This window comes from Crassostrea angulata, chromosome 2, assembly GCF_025612915.1.
Source record: "Crassostrea angulata isolate pt1a10 chromosome 2, ASM2561291v2, whole genome shotgun sequence".
Taxonomy (NCBI): Eukaryota; Metazoa; Mollusca; class Bivalvia; order Ostreida; family Ostreidae; genus Magallana; species Magallana angulata.
The window spans coordinates 30,721,709-30,727,456 of NC_069112.1; the positions used below are offsets into that span (position 1 = coordinate 30,721,709).

A 5,748-nucleotide genomic window follows, 5' to 3' on the forward strand; every position below is an offset into this window, starting at 1 on the left:
TGCAAACTTAAGGTTCTCTGCAAATATTATTGTTGTATAATTATTAAATGATTTCATTCTTGTTTGATCTTATAAATATCTAGATATAATTAAGTATATAAGTAATACAGCTATTGTAATCTTGATATTCATTAATAGATTTCTTATCTAATATTTTTCACATCTCCTATACAAATTCTTAACAAAACTACATGTACATGTAAGTTGTTGTGCTTACTCAATTACGAACCTGCTATAAATGGCGGAAAGACACTCTGGAAAATATGGAAGGATCTTTCCTTCTCTTCTTTTGACTTTTGGAAGAAAACAAGCTATGTAATGAACAATTTTCAGGCTTTGGATTGGCTCGAGTAGGCCTATAGAATCTCAGTATATTTAGTACTTTGATTTATCCTCACCTTTTATACAGCCAACAGGCATGTCATCATGTTCACACCTCCATCCAAATAGTACCAACTCCATATCCGTGTAGGGATGTTTTTGTCATGCTTCAATGAAAAAAATATCAGATATTTTATTGCATAAGCCCATAACATTACGCTAAGTATATAAGCAAAGTTTGCTCAGCTCTGTTCATCATCACAATACACTTCATCTTTATTATGCAGTTATAAATAATTGTAACGAATTCTTTATAATAATTTGCAAAAATTTCGAATGATGGTTTTTATTTATCAAAACGGGAAGCAGAGATCTTCCGATAATACATAAAAATTTCATTTAGGCCTATGTTTCTTACCTCACTTTGTACTCGAATCTCGTTCCCGCTGACGTCACATATTGCGTAAATTTTTGGTACTGAGAACCGCCAGGATGGTGTTTGATTTTACATAGAGCAATATACCAAAAATCAGTAGATCAGATCCGATTTTGTAATTTAGATATGATTAGAATAATTATCATTAATAATTTAAAGCGCTACAGGTTGATGTGCATCTTTTTTGTAAGCCCTTGCAAACATTTTATTCGTTTCCGAAATCCCGTTCGAGTTATCTCCCGCGATAACTCATATGCAGACAGACTGAATTGAATATTCTCTAGCTGCAAAGTTATGTACATCGGCACTGGCTGATCAGTGATGCAAGCCAGCAGAAACTTTACATCAGCATCATCAAGATGTGTCCGATCTAACGTACTATTATATACTCAGCGATTGAAAAGTTCGTGATCCTGGATAGGAGAGGAGCGGATCGTCAACATGCAGGTACCCTAGAACTACGATGTTTCAAGTGTGTGCATATTCTATGTTTACATGTTATATGTTAACTAACGTTTCCAGATACGTGTTTAAACACTTAAAAATCTACTGTTATTATTATACCCCCGCTCCGAAGGAGAGGGGGTATACTGTTTTACCCTTGTTTGTCTGTCTGTCCGTCCGTCTGTCTGTCAGTCTGTCTGTCTGTCCGTCTGTCTGTCTGTCCGTCCGTAACAAAAATTTCTGTCGCATTTATCTCAGCAACTATTTATTGCAGATGCTTGAAATTTTAACACAGTGTTTGTTAAGGCATGCCATATCGTGGGATATATTTTTGTACCAATCGGACGTCAACTTCCTGTTAAATGACGACTTTGCTTATTTTTTAACCAAAATTTTCAAACAAATTTTCGTCAAAGATTTTTCAGCAACTGTTTATCGCAGATGCTTGAAATTTTTACACAGTATTTGTATAGGCATGCCATATCGTGGGATATATTTTTGTACAAATCAGACATCAACTTCCTGTTAAATGACGACTTTGTTTATTTTTTGCCAAAATTTTCAAACAAATTTTCGTCAAAGAATTCTCAGCAACTATTTATCGCAGATGCTTGAAATTTTAACACACTATTTGTTTAGGCATGCCATATCATGGGATATATTTTTGTATCAATCGGACGTCAACTTCCTGTTAAATGACAACTTTGCTTATTTTTTAACCAAATTTTCAAACAAATTTTCGTCAAAGATTTCTCAGCAACTAATTATTGCAGATGCTTGAAATTTTAACACAGTGTTTGTTAAGGCATGCCATATCGTGGGATATATTTTTGTACCAATCGGACGTCAACTTATTGTTAAATGACGACTTTGCTTATTTTTTAACCAAAATGTTCAAACAAATTTTCGTCAAAGAATTCTCAGCAACTATTTATCGCAGATGCTTGAAATTTTAACACACTATTTGTTTAGGCATGCCATATCATGGGATATATTTTTGTATCAATCGGACGTCAACTTCCTGTTAAATGACAACTTTGCTTATTTTTTAACCAAATTTTCAAACAAATTTTCGTCAAAGATTTCTCAGCAACTATTTATCGCAGATGCTTGAAATTTTAACACAGTGTTTGTTAAGGCATGCCATATCGTGGGATATATTTTTGTACCAATCGGACGTCAACTTATTGTTAAATGACGACTTTGCTTATTTTTTAACCAAAATGTTCAAACAAATTTTCGTCAAAGATTTCTCAGCAGCTATTTATCGCAGATGCTTGAAATTTTAACACACTATTTGTTTAGGCATGCCATATTGTGGGATATATTTTTGTATCAATCAGACGTCAACTTCCTGTTAAATAATGACTTTGTTTATTTTTTGCCAAAATTTTCAAACAAATTTTCGTCAAAGATTTCTCAGCAGCTATTTATCGGAGATGCTTTAAATTTTAACACAGTATTTTTTAAGGCATGCCATATCGTGGGATATATTTTTGTACCAATCGGACGTCATCTTCCTGTTAAATGAGTACTTTGTTTATTTTAGCCAAAATTTTCAAACAAATTTTCCTCAAAGATTTTTCAGCAGCTATTTATCGCAGATGTTTGAAATTTTAACACACTATTTGTTTAGGCATGCCATATTGTGGGATATATTTCTGTACCAATCGGATGCCAGCTTTCTGTTAAATGTCGACTTTGCTTATTTTGCATATTCACATCAGAGCGGGGGTATCACTAGTGAGCATTGGCTCACAGATATCTTGTTAAACTTAGATGCAGGTCTTTACATGTAACTATACAATAAACGGGGAAATTCGGGTTGACAGAGGGTCTGTCAATTTTCTCCGAAGAGCTTCGGATAAATTTTTATCTATTGTGTATTTCTTATACAAGAATGAATGAACACAGTGTAACCGTAATTATTACGAAATAAATCTGCAGATATATATTTTAAACATGCGGTTGCAAGCATGCAATCTGATTTCAAGTGCGGATCCAGAAAAAAAAATTCGGACGGGGGGGGGGGGGGTTGATTGAGTAACAAGGTTGGGAGGGGGAGTAAGCCATATTTTTATGAATTTTATAATTTAAAATTAAAGAGTTTTTTAGGGGGTCTGGATCCCCTTGACCCCTCCTAGATCCGGTCTACATGTATAATTTTTGTGCATATTGTCACGGTGAATCCATTTATAGGAGTATATATGCAGTGTGAAAATGTTCATAACATTTTATTTTTTTTTCTACAGGGTTGTTTTAAGATCCGAAGCAATGTTACACAGACAGAAGAATAGGTGAATGCCTCTCCAGTATATGTTGTATATATGATGGCTATAACAATAACATACATGTATATCACTTGGGAAATCATGCACAACAAACTGTCCATATGATGATACCATGTAAGTATTTATTTGGTGAAATATGCCTATGCCTTGCGTTTTGAATATTTCTAAAGTTTGTAATTACATGTATATAAAATCAGACATGGATTAACATATATTTGATAAAAGAGGTTGGACATACCTCTTGATCTCATTTGCTTTTGATCAATAAAACATACTGTAAGTTATTTCAATACAGAGATACATTATGATTGTTTTGTTTTTTTAAATTTTATCTGAGTGTATAAATCTTGTGCTTTTACGCTGTTATACATGTACTCAATACATGTACATTTGTTTGCATGTTTTATTATGAATTATATTTTGTTTTGCATATACACAAGGTTGACAAAGATATTTAAATATGGAGAGGGATAAAGAGACATGCTACAGAAGAAGGAAGATAAAGGCACATGATACAGACACCAGAGTGATTACACCAACATCAGTCCAATAACATTGGTACACACTGACACTTGAGACCACAAAGGCCTGGATTCTTTTGAAATACACTGTCATCTGTGCAATATCACTTGGAATCATGGAAAACTTGTATCACAATGTTAACAATTTTCAGTGAATTTTCATTGTTTAGCATAGAAATAATTAATTTTATGTTTGAATATATAGCTGGAAATTTTCCTACATGTAATTCACTTACTGCGTTCAACAGGTTTGGTACACGCAAACTCATAAATTGTATCTCAAAAACATAAGACTTAAAGTATGTATCCTAAATAATGACCAATGCAATCAGCACAGTATTACACATGTAATAAAATCTTAATGTTTACTGACCTTCTAAGAAGAGAGATATAACTCTCAGTTGGTGTGAATGACTATTGTAAAGGAAAAGTTTGACATGTTTACATAAACAAAGACTTGAAAAGTTTTGAAAACATTTATATTTTGATAAAATGTAAACTCTATTCTAATTTTTATTTATACATGTATTAATTCCAACACATGTAGAAATTGTTTAGTTGTCTTAATGTCAAATTTGTTAAAAAAAAAAAAGACACTAGTATGTGTCTAGTATGTATAACTAGTATTATAAATTGATTTGTCATAATTAAATTTTTATATGAAAAACATGCAATTTTCATGTGAATTTTGCATGAATTTTATATGAATATGACACAAATATCTAATCGCATGAAAAACATACGAAAAATTATTGGCATGAAAATTGTACATTTTTCATGCGAATATCATGCGAACATATTCGCATGATATTTGCATGAAAAACTTTTCATCTGATTTTCGCATGATTAGCGCATGATTTTCATGCAAAAAGGAAATCGCATGAAAATTATGCGAGCCACTTTTCCCTGTGTAGAGTAAAGTGATGCAAATATTTTTTTAGGGGCGGGGGGGGGGGGGATTTATTTATAATTGTTTATCCCTTCATTCTTAAAAAGGACTAATATATAAAAGCAATTTAAAATGCATTAAATCTACTATACTCTGTCCTGAGTTTTCGCTTGATATTTCGATAATAATGAATACCTTTGTGCCCAAACAACGTTCATCAACTAATATGAAAAATGTCCTGATTATCTGTTTTGAAACGCCCCCTCTACCGCTCCAGGTTTCAATACACATCCCAAAATAGAAAGTCTACGTAGATTTTGCATTGCATCAGCTATTAATAAGCCCGGATGATAATGTTGAAAAATTGAGCGAAGTGTCCCAAGTACTTCCGAATGGAGAAAGGATGTAAACATTTCCCATTTTAAATTTCCGTAAGAAATTTGTTTTCCTCCCTGTACACTTTTATGAGTGAAAAGGGATAATTTATCAATGAAGATATCTTGGATATTTTCCATTTCCTCGATTTCAAGTATACTTCATTCACAGGTATGTGTATATTTACTAAAAATCATCAAAATGGGATGGAAGCAATATTTTGGCACAGACTATAAAATCCTGCACCAGAATAACTGCTTAAATCTGCATTTTCGATATGAGAAATATTGAATGAATAAAATTAGCCGATTGTTTATGCGAGTTAGGTTTTGATAAGTACTGTAGAAACATATATTTTTGTTGGGTCAAAATTTCGTTGTTTTTAAACCAAACATGATTTCGTTGTCATTTAATTTCGTCATATCGTAATCTTGTTGTATTCATTAATACCAGGGTTAAAAATTCGTCATG

General features: G+C 32.5%; 1 long non-coding RNA gene across 2 annotated transcripts; it reads left to right on the forward strand.

Annotated features, from left to right (window-relative positions):
• The first annotated feature begins 1,022 nt into the window (after nt 1–1,022).
• On the forward strand, nt 1,023–4,458 carry LOC128172562 (uncharacterized). 2 transcript variants are annotated; one of them, XR_008242312.1, is made up of 3 exons: nt 1,023–1,229; nt 3,454–3,606; nt 3,933–4,458. It is a non-coding gene; the product is annotated as an uncharacterized LOC128172562 (long non-coding RNA). The 2 variants fall into 2 exon arrangements; XR_008242311.1 differs by having other exon boundaries at nt 1,036–1,204.
• Nucleotides 4,459–5,748: the final 1,290 nt, after the last annotated feature.